The sequence below is a fragment of the Channa argus genome, chromosome 24 (genome assembly GCF_033026475.1).
Source record: "Channa argus isolate prfri chromosome 24, Channa argus male v1.0, whole genome shotgun sequence".
Taxonomy (NCBI): Eukaryota; Metazoa; Chordata; class Actinopteri; order Anabantiformes; family Channidae; genus Channa; species Channa argus.
The window spans coordinates 1,659,830-1,672,069 of record NC_090220.1 but is presented as its reverse complement, the minus strand read 5'-3'; the positions used below and the strand labels follow the sequence as shown (position 1 = coordinate 1,672,069).

At 37.8% G+C, this 12,240-nt stretch overlaps 1 protein-coding gene across 4 annotated transcripts in view; it reads left to right on the top strand.

The window, feature by feature from the left end:
* cadm2a (cell adhesion molecule 2a) overlaps positions 1-12,240 on the top strand; it is a 196,998-nt gene that overhangs the window by 175,187 nt on the left and 9,571 nt on the right. The window lies entirely within an intron of this gene.

Below are 12,240 nucleotides of genomic sequence, written 5' to 3'. Positions count from 1 at the left end.
AGAACCCAGAATAGAACATAAACAACATATCAGATGTTGAAACTAAGACATTTTACCATTCCATGGAAAATATTAGCTCATTTTGAATTTGATGGCAGCAGCAAAAAAGTTGAAACGGGGTGATGTTCACCACTGTGTAGCATCGCTTCTTCTTTTTACGTCTGTCTGTAAATGTCTGGGAGATGAGGAGACCAGAGAGAGTTTTAGGAGAGATATGTTGTCCCATTATTGTCTGAGGCAGGATTCTAGCTGCTCAACAGTCCTGGGCCATTGTTGCCAGATCTTTTGTTTTATGATGCACCAAATGTTTTCTATTGGTCTGGACTGCATGCAGTCCAGTTCAGTACCCGGACTCTTCTCCTGCAAAGCCACGCTGTTGTGATGGATGCACAAACATAAATTTATTTTTATTGGAATTGTATGTGTTTATGTGTCTTTATTTATGTGTAAATAAAGTGGTACACAATTGTGAAATGAAAAAAAAAAATTAAAATGTTTTTAAAATGTAAAAAAAATAATAATAATTATCTGAAACATGTAGCGTGTATTTGTATTCAGCTCCCTATACTCTGATACCAACTAAATCCAGTGGAACCAACTGCCTTCAGAAGTCACCTAATAAATAGAGTTCACCTGTGTGTAATTCAATATCAGTACAAATGCAGCTGTTCTGTGAAGCCCTCAGAGGTTTGTTAGAGAACATTAGTGAACAAACAACATCATGAAGTCCGAAGAACACACCAGACAGGTCAGGGATAAAGTTATGGACAACATTAAAGCAGGGTTAGGTTATAAAAAAAAATATCCATCTCACGGAGCACTTTACAATCTATCAGCCGAAAATTGAGTGTGGTACAACTGCAAACCTACACATGGTCATCCAGGAAAGAAGAGCATCAATCAGAGATGAGACCAAAATTGAAATTGGAGCCAAATACAGGTTAATCTTAGAAGAAAACCTGTTAAGAGTCTGCAAAAGACTTGACTTGTAGCTACAATGGAACGGTTTAGATCAAAGCATATTCATGTGTTCATGACCCAGTCAAAGTCCAGACCTGAATCCAATAGAGAATCTGTGGTAAGACTTAAAAATTGCTGTTTACAGACTCTCTCCATACAATCTGTCTAAGCTTGAGCTATTTTGCGAAATTCACTCTATACATGTGAAAAGCTGGTACCGACATAAACCAGAAGACTTTGCAGCTGTAATTGCAGCAAAAGGTGGTTTTACAAAGCATTGAATCGGAGGGCTGAAAACAAATGCACACCACACTTTTCAGATATTTGGATATTTGGAAAACTTTTACCATTTTTCTTTCACTCCACAACATATACACCACTTTGTGTTGGTCTATCACATAAAATACCAATAAAATACATTTACATTTGTTGTTGGAATGTGACAAAATGTGAACATTTTCAAGGGGTGTGAATACTTTTAGCACTGTCTTGCTGAAATATGCAAGGCCTTCCCTGAAAGAGACATTGTCAGGATTTTGCTCTAAAACCTCTGTACTTCTCAGCATTGATGCTGCCTTTCCAGATGTGTAAGCTGCCCACAACATAGTCACTAATGCAGCCCCATACCATCAGAGATGCAGGCGTTTGAACTGTCTCCTGTTAAACAAGCTGGGTGGTCCCTCTCCTCCTTCCAAAAAGAATTACAAATTTTGATTCATCTGACCATAGAACAGTTTTCCATTTTGCCTCAGACCATTTTAAATGAGATTTGGCCCAGAGAACATGGCGGCGTTTCTGCATCGTGTTCACATATGGCTGCTTCTTTTTTTAGATGCAGTTTGTCGCAGATTGGTGAATCTCTGTCCCTCTTTATATCCGCCTCTCTAAAATGCTCCTTTTATACCCATTCATGTTACTGAACTGTTGAAATTTAACCTAATTAGCTGTCAAATGCTCCTCCAGTAGTTTTTCTATTTGTAGCAATTACTTTTCCAGCCTTTTGTTGCCCCGTTCCAACTTTTTTGTGATGTGTTGCTGCCATCAAATTCCAAGTAAGCTAATATTTTCTATGAAATTGTAAAATATATGATATGTTGTTTATGTTCTATTGTAAATAAAATGTTGGGTTGATGAGATTTGCAAATTATTGCATTCTGTTTTTATTTACATTTTACACATTGTCTGAACTATTTTGAATTGGTGTTGTACATCTTAATCAGTGTTAAATTTATTGACAAAGATGAGACAAAAACTACATAAACAGTAGCCTCTAAAAAAAAACTATGATTATATGTTTTACATTTTTCATCAATGAATATAAACTAAAAGATAATATGAAAGAGGCATGAAGGGACAGGAAGAAACGTTGTAAAGCAACGTTCATTCAACCTACTTAATCTGTGGAATTACAAACTGTAGCTGCTGTAACTGTTTTGGATTTAGCCACTTGGCCTGTTGCACCACCAATGATAAGAAGCTTATCATCTTTACTTTGTGTCTCTTTCACCTGGCATTACTGGGCTTATGAAATCTGTAAATAAATTCACTGAGAATTTCAATTTTTTGCCTCTCAAGCTTAACTCAGTGAATATTTTGGACAAAATAATATAGATATATGAGCACAGGCTTGATTAGTGGAGTGCTGCAGAGATGGTTATTCTTCCGGAAGGTTAGGTTCTCCACAGAAATGCTGGAGCTCATTCAGAGTGACCATCGGGTTCTTGGTCACCTCGTCCACTGTAGGAGTCTTGGTGGTTTCAAACTTCTTCTAAGATTAAAAAAAAAAAAAAAAACTTCTTTCACATTATCATATTGGGGTATTGTTTGTAGAATTTTGAAGAAAATAAATAATTTAATCCATTTCTTTTTTTGGAATAAGACTGTAACATAAAATGTGATAAAAACAAAACTAGACTAATACTAATTTACATTTTTGTCATAAGATAAAGACTAAAAATAAACAAAGATCAGGTGCCAAAACTCATACTCATCTAACCAAATGCTGGATACTTTGCCATCTCGCAAAACAGATTTCTTGGTGGACAAATGCCACTTTAAAGGCTTTAAAGGTGGAGGTCTTGGTATGTTGACGTTGTGCAATAGCAACTAGTTTCTTGGAGGCTGAGAGTCATATTTGGGCTGAGTTATTGTAGGACTTGATGTGATACCACCTGCATCTAATATTTTCTAAATTTCGAGGATTGGAGATGTGGTATTTGGGTGGCCATCATGTAGGCAGTGGCTCAAAGCTGAAGCCAGAAGGTCACTAAAGCCTGCCGTGGCAGTAACCCAAGAACTGGTGGACACTGCAAAGATGGTCTCAACAGGGTGGTACTGCTGACCTCAACTGGGGATATTGCCAGTCAAAATAGCAATTGTGCAGAGTTGTTTTAGCGGAAGCCCTGATGGTGGCCTTTATATACATGTTAGAAAAAGCTGTCTTGGTTGACATGTTTCTTCAGTGTTGTGTAGAAACTAAGGAAAGCACCTTGAGTCTAACACATTTAGAGGGTGGTCTGGAGGTCTCCTGCAGTTACTGGGAGGTTAGACTGCTCATTCTTCCCCATACAGCATATACTGTAGGAAGACTGAATGACTGTCCAACTTCAGAATTACAAAAAAACTCAGCTGAACATAAGTTGTCACTTGCACCAGTTCTGTTTGATTGAATGTGGCGCCTATTTTTGTGACTTCTGAATAAAATGTCTGCTTACAATCTTTGCCCCAATCAACCCTTCCATTCTCTGTGTAGGTCTGGGTAGTTACCAAAATACTAGGAGTGTCTATTTGAATGGATGACATTACTCATCATGCACTGTCAGTTGAGTCAGTTTGAAAAACAAGCTCCTCTCCTCTGGAAGTAATCCAACATGTCCAAGTAAGTAGACTATGCAATTAAATGAGCCAGTTTAGCTGGTTTTGACATCTTACCAAGACCCAGAAAATGCAGTGGGATTACATATCAACATGCGAGAGAATATGGATCACTGAGTGGAAGCTGGAGGAGATGGCTTGGAACAAGGGTGATTTTGACATTACTTTGCAGTAAATAGATATCACACGTTTGTTGAATGATATCTGGCCCATTAGCCTTTATCTCCAAAGGAAATGCAATGGAAAAATGCAATGATTACATTTTGTGTTGCATGCAACCAAGTAACCAATCTTTACAATTGTGCCCTCATTTTAAGCCACACCTTCATCAGTCCACAAACATATGGATCACTTGTGGACCTGCATCGAAAAATTCCATTACAAGACCAAAGGCAAACTTTGTACCTGTATAATACAAAAACGTAATTGTTGTGAATGTACTGATTATGGTGATGTTATAAATGAACTTACCTCATTTATTGAAAACTTTACCTACATAATCCAAAGTGTTTACCCAATATCTGTTTTCTTGGTGGTGAAATACCTGGAACACATTCATGTTTCTTTGCATGCTGCAACAGTACGCCAATAATGCTGACATTGCGCTGCCAGTCAGTTTCTGAGTGACATGTCAATTTAACACTGATGTGCTGTGATAAGCTTTATGCATATATTGCTTTATGCATAAAGTGAAAGGGGTCTGAAAACGTTCTGAATGCACCACATTTTCACCTCATTTACAACTACCAATATTAGCAGAAGACTCAAGAAACTCATATTTTCCATTTGTCCTAAATGGTTTTATATTTACTGTGAGCCTCAGCTTCATGGCCCTTTATAACCCCGTTCGTTAAGACAGGTTTCCTCACATCTCCGCTGCTGTCTCTCAATTATCAGCTTTGAAGTCCTTTAGGAATCCTGACTTCCTGTCTCTTTTCTGCTTTAGTTTCTATCTAAGCTTTTGTTCAAAAATGTTCTCACCTGCTTTTTCTTGTCTACTCTTACATCTCTCTGAAGACCCTGTTAGATAACAGGCTTCCACACATTGTTGGATATTCCTCATCAGTGTGTCTCAATTCTTCTCTGATGTGTGTTTGTGTAGGGCACAGACACAAGAAGAGCTGAGTCTCTCAGAGTATCATCAGGGAATCTAAATATCAGACTATTTCACTGCTTCCCCAGTCACAGGATACTACATTATCTACTTTCATGCGTCTACTTGATTTATTACCAGGTCTGTTCACTGGCTCTGGATGAAAGCAAACAACTGTGGAGCTGTACTAGCCCCATGACATTTTGTCTTTTTAATAAAGCTGTCTGGCAGAGAAAATACACTGTATGTTTAGCATTAGAGCCTATATGCAGAATATTCGCATATAATGTACCTAATTAGTTTGCACACTGTATAGCGGCTAAGGCACCTTCCAACAAGACACAGTATTGGCACAAAAAAGATGAGCAGCTGGTGGTAGAAAAAAAATTGTAGAAATGTAAAGTGGTTATGATAAATAATATCTCACAAATTGTAGATGCTTTTCAATGAATAAATATTTGATGAGTAGCTTAAACATCATCTTTTCCCAATCACCACTTCTCAGTGGTTTGAGGTGGGTGGGCTCAAATCACTGAGAAGGGAAAAAAGAAATCTTTTATTTGAAATAACAGAAACTTAAAAAATATTACTGCATTTCATACCTCATCTCTCTCCTATTTCCTGTCAGCTCTCAAATTGGGTTTATCTGATAAAGGAAGAACTGCCCCAAAACATCCTAATAATACCACAGCTAACGTTAGAGTTCAGCCACTTCCTAGTTAACATTATAGCTTCATAGTGTTAAGGCATCAAAATCAAAGAACTACTGGCAAAGAAGACAAATTGCTGTGTCACCTCACATAACCTTGTGTTTTGCCCACAACTGGCATTTTAACTCACCAACCAACTAGTAAGTAGGTTCTGTGCTTGCAAGAGAGGAATAGAAAGGATTAGACCTAGGACCACAGAGTTACTGTGATTTGTTTGTTTTCACGTATGGCAAAAATGGCCCTAAATTCATTAGGAAGCTATCATTTTGCAGAGCCTAAGACTGAGAATACATATTTACAGGACAAGTGTAAATTGACCACAGAGTAGAAATAACTGCTGACACTTTTCTGTACATGTTTGTCAGACATGAAATGTCCAGTTATTCCACAGTATATGTGCATAATATATGTCTTATCTTGTATAGTGACAGTAAGTATTAGCGACAAATAAATGTATGATAAATGTAAGGGAAGAATTAATTTGTCCCTGTTGAAATATGAGATAATGATATTTCATATTGAAAACTGTGATTCCAATGGGAAATCTAAATTTGACTCCATGCCATTAATTGTAACAATTGTTGACCTTTGCCCTTTAGAGTGTAGCTAGTGTAAGTAAGCGCTAAAGTCCTGTTTTTCATCTCTGCTGTATAATGGCAGGACTGATGCATAACTGCAGACTGTGATTCACTTTATTAATGAAGTGCTGGCAGGTTTGCCCAACACACACACAGTTTGAATAGCCCAGCCAGCCTTAATGGCTATAATAACTCTTTCACTAAGTATCAGAGGTCTATGCAATGTCATCACGCACCCTTTGCACAAAGACACACACTCACACACACACACACACACAATCCTCCCCCACCACCACAGAGTTCTGTAAAATTTGCCAAATGCTTTTTCATGGCCTGCACATTTGCTCTGACCTTGTGAAGCTGAAAGGTTGAATTGTGCACATGGGCTCTTGTGGTGTTTAAAATATTTACTATTCACTAATAACCAGCATTTTGTGTGGCCAACCCCCAGCCCCTGTAGCCTGATACTGCCACCGAGAAACGGTCCACTGCTGAGAAAACAGCAATTACTCATGGCTAGAATCTCTCTGGAAAACACAGGAAAACTAGGGTGACACCCATTCACCTCCTTGCAAAGTAAAACCCTCCTTTTCTCAGATAAAACCTAACAAATGCACCAAAATCAGTGCATTTTATTTAAACAAAATGTATATGTGAGCTTTAAAGCTATTCGTAAACTGTCTAGGATTAAAATACTACCTGAGGTTTTAAGTGTGCGTGAGCAGGTGGAAGTTACCACAGTGAGCCACAGCCATGTTTTTATTATTCATACTCTAAAGCAAAATGTCGAGGATCTTTCCTCACTTCTAGAAGTTAATAGCAGTGACTACACACTCAAGAGTAAAGGAAAGGGATTGGTCAGGGTTCAAGAGTTGGGATTAGAGTAAGCTTTCTCTCTTTTCAAGTGAGTGCTGCCCAGAAAACTGCATTTGAATTGTAACATTATAACACAACCACTGTTACTCTGTTTGGCTTGTTGCATGAGAAAACACATCCCACTGAAATTAGGGTTAGAACTGAGAATCTTCTATAAACAAGCAACATGCAAAATTATCTTAGATGTCTTAAAGTTTTTAAAGTTGTAGTACATAATTTGGATATTATGATGTTGATACTGCCAAGTCACAGGTAAAGTGCAGCTTTGTTGTGTTAGCTTGCCTCAGAATCTAGACCGAGCTAAACAATGGATTAACTCTCCAAAATCCTTTTCAAAGTGGACTATTGGAAGTCGACCTATTATTTGCTATTGTATAATATTAAGGAGTTAAAAGGGAACTAATGTTTTTATGCATTTAACATAGCATTCACCTATTTGAGCTGCTTTAGGCTTTTGTGAAAACTCAATAAGTGAAGGGACAATTTTGATTCCTTGGGGGGCTTTGTAATTGCTTTATTCCATTCCTATTGATTTTGTTTTAAATGGAGGGCAAGGGTTAGGCCATGTGATGAGCACATTACATATTTTCTTGAGAGCAAGTGACCAGGGCAGCTGGATGGTTGCTGCATTTAAACCAGAAAGTCAGCGCCCTGGAGGGAGAAATGGTTAAATATTGAACTGTGAGCAGAATCTTCTCTCTATTTAACCTTCCATTCTTGACTCTCTACACATACAGCTGAGCCACACAGGAGAAATTAAAACATAATGCAAAGGTCTTTCCACTTATTGCTGGGTGAACGTATTGATGACTTATCACATTATCTCACTTTGTGAAAGACTTATAGCAACAATTTCAAATAAAGTGTAGAACAAAAAAAGAGAAATCATCATATCTAGGGGTTAGTGTTATGAATTAAATGTAATAGCCCTTCTATTCATTACATCTCAATGGCAGAGGACAGTTTCAGCAATTTCAAAGAAGCCATCACGTGTACGTGGGCTACATGCACTTGAGCACACGGCCTCATTTTCATTTGTTGACATTACGTTTTTATTCGGCCGTTTTTCATGCTTTCTGCTTGTGTCCCTCACAGCTTTATCGCCAGAAACCTCCCCTAATATCACTTATTTTTGTGTTATTTGTTCATTCTTCCAAGCCAACCAGCAGCATATTGTAGGTTCTAATAATACATATTAGAAATGCAGCAGCAGTACAGTCCTAATTAAATTACCACAGGTGTTAAAATTATGTTATCTCCCTGCTTTGTCTTTTGTTGTATTTTACTGCTGTTTTGCATTAACGTTATGCATTTTGCAGAACATGGGGCTGCTTTGATAGATTGATTCTTACATGTGAGTTAATGAATTCAAATGATTAATTATCTTTTTGCTTATAACTTCATGCTGTTACCCTGCTGACCACAATTTCTTTTCATTCTGCGAAGAGAGACGGAGGTGGTTGAATATTCAAGATAGTGTCCAAGTCCATGTGTGGGCTTTATTGAATGATTAGCAGAAGTAATTTGTTTTCAGAATCTAATTAATTCACTCTGACCCAGCAAGCAATACTGTGCACGGACACACACAAATGCACACACTTGTCTCTGTACCATCTTGTCTTTTTCCGATCTGTCTAACTCTCACATGCATTGGTGCATGTAGTCAGAAGAGTATGCCCATGTGTCTTTTGGCCCTCTGCTACAGCCTCCAGAGACTCTTTCATCTTTGCAGTAAAGCCAGTATTAGATGCAGATTGGTGAATTTCCAGCCTCAGCCAAAAAACTTGGCGTAATTGACTCATCGAACAAGCAAAGTCTGCAGGCACTTTCTCTGCTTTACTTTGTTTGTAAGCAGTCTTTTCTTTTGTGTCTGTAACTTTAACTTACCATCACTGCTATGGAATAAACGCAGACTTTATGTTTCACATTTAATGATGTAATTTGAGGGGCTTTCAAATACTGTAGTAAAAATACTACAGTATTACTGGATCTCTTGGTTTCACTGAAAGGCAAAACTATAAGCCCTTAGAGACAAGGTGTAAAGCTTTAATGTATTTGTTTTGGGGTTTCTATTTCAGATTATTAGGCTCTATCTGATCTATGAGTAATTAAGTGCGATGATGCTCTCTCACAGACACACTCAAAACATTTCCTGACCCACATCAGAGACACAAGGACACTGCAACTCCATAAGCCCGTGCATAAGCAAGCTGCTGCTTTATTGATCTGAGAATCTCATACCATGGCTTCACAGAGCTCTAAGACAGAGAGAGGGTAAAAAAAAAAGAAGCATTGTCCAAAAGAAGAAAAAGATGCCTGTAGGGCATGAATTTTAATATTAAAAATGTTACACCAAAGGGGATAGACAGCGAGAACGAGAATTACACATTAAGCTACAATATGTAAATACCATTTGACAAGTGTGCTGATTTGATGGAATCAAGGACACCACAAATAATCAGTTGAGATTAATTTAAAAGATGACTTTAGATAAAAGGCAGAGCATAAGATAATATACTATGTGACCCAAGAGATGCTGTAACAAGACATTGCAGAATAATCTGAAGTTCCTTTCAGACAGTGACAGCAAAGAATGAGATAAGGACACGTATTACAAACACAGCTTCAGTTAACCACACCAGCAGAGTCGACTGCTCAGCCACTACAGTCAGCTTCCTTTCTTAGATATTTAATAGATTTCCTATTTACATTTTATGCAGGTGTGGGGAAACTAGGTTCACCACTGAATGCATGATTCTGCACATCAGGCTGCTATGAAAGTATGAAATGGAGGCAAGTCAAGCAGAGGAAAGGTTTTTCTTGTATGCTCATCATTCCACTCCGGCTGAGCTCTTAATTAAATATTTGATCTTTCAAATGAACTAATAATGTTCCTTTGCACATAGTTTTTAAATCTGTGTACCATCTTTTTGGGGAACTCTCAACTGGGGAACTAATGACTGTTTAATTTTATCGCATCCATGTCATAAGCAGTGAACCTTTCCAGAAGTTTGTCCTAAAGGTGACAGCAGACACCTTCATATGTTATGCAAGCTTTTATTTTGACGTGTATTACGTTTGGAATTATGCTATTCCTGATCCTTTAAACTGACCAGATAGTATGATTATATCCTTTACATATCCCCAATATTCCCACATAGTATCACTATCACATATCCTTTCACAGTAACTTCCGCATCAGTGCAAGGATCAGTAAAGAAGATCAGATGAGGAATTAGAGGGACAGTTTAAGATAACACTTTTGGTTCAGTTGGACCAAGCAGTGGCTCACAGAGACCTGAACCCTTTTCATTTATTAAACAAGCCCAACTCGCAAGGCCAGACGACAAGGAGAGTGTTATAAATATTAAAAGAGGAGTTTGCTCTGCCACGCTCTCATATTAAATCACACAAGGAGAGTGAAGAATGTATGTGCCCTTATTAAAAGATAATGTGTTCTGGAGCTATAAAAATGTATAACCCTCCTCTCTAGATCCCTCTGCTCCTGGTCTTTTTTCCTTTTCCATCTTTGCCCAACTGAAATTTCAGCCTTTTCCTGTCCATCAGTCTCTATTTTTTCATTTCCTCTCCCTGTGTGTCTTTGTATGCCCTTGCTGTATTTTCTGTGAAAGTAGCAGTGAACTAGAGCAGAATACAGAAGAACACAATAGATAAATCATGTAATGTACTTAAGAGCCAGTGCACTCAGGCAAACTGTATATACACTTTTTAAATTTTCAAGACTTTGTTTAACTTAATGGAGCACCAGTAAAAAAAAAAAATACATGAGAATAAGAATGTGCAATGCACAGTGACATTGGGTTTGGGCAAAATATTTCCATCACTACTTGGAGGAGGCTTCCCCCTCCTAATATCACTCTCTATAGTAAACATGGTGAATGGTTCTGCATAACTGCACTGCTCTATGGCCCAGTTTTAAAGTAACGGTCTTGCAGTCTCAACATGCTGCAAGCACACAATGAACTGGACAGAAAGTTTTCACACAGATGCTGTGGACAACAGATAATATAAAAATCATTCATAATCATTACATTTACAAAAAGCTTCATGAAGGTCCTGTTCAAACCATAAATAATTGTCAACTTCATCTACTGGTTTCAGAGTTTACTGTACACACCTGTTTTATCTAATGCAATCCAGCAGCTTCGCCATGAATTTTACTTTGACTATTCTACTAATACTAAATAATGGTTGGGTAGAACTGTTTGTATGATCATTTTCAATTTTAATTCTTGCCTACTCTACTAGATGTTTTAAAGAATAAAACATGAACTGCTCATAACATCAAGAAAGCTAGTAGTAAAATAAAAACACACAAGGTTCATTTGTGAAAAAATTCAACATCTCCCTTATAGTACACTAAGTAATGCTGAGTAAACAGCGAGTCGGATGTAGCGAGGGATGTAGTTACTATGTAGCTGTCTTTAGTCATTTCTATCTGAATTAATCAAAGTAAACCCTGTGGACAGTCGTGCCCAATTGCAGTGCGCTATGCCCTCAATCAGCAAAGTGAAGTGATTCACAAAGTTTTATCAAAATGTTTCCTTGGTTATATTTTTATTACTCTAGCAGCATAATAGTGCCACCTACTGTGGTAATAGTCAACGTAACCTCAGCACTGTACCCCGAGCCTGGATAAAACAGAATGGGAGGGTCGCGGCAGGAAGAGCATCTGGTGTAAAAACTCATGCCAAATCAACGTGTGGAACTGGTTCTGCAGTGGGGACCCCTGAGGGGCCAACCAGTTGATCTTTTTTTTTTCAGATACAGACAGACAGTGTTGGGGTCGTTACTCAAAAAATGTAATGCATTACTTATGACTCATTACTCTATTAAAAGGATCATTATTACTTCACTTTTTACTTCCTGTCGAAAGTAACTCATTGCATTACTCGTATTACTTCTACGAAGGCTTAAGGTCTGAAAGATGGAAAGTCAGTAGTGGAAATGGACAACAGTTCATCCATGATATATGCAGCTACAAGCTATGTTAGTTCTTTTTTGCGTGTTGTATCTGCTGTCAATAGTTAAATCCAGTTTTAGTTGTTATGCCAATGTAAGGCTACAGTCACCCACAAGGGTTCATCTGTGTTAGTGTGCATCTCCAGAAGCTTTACATTATTGTGTT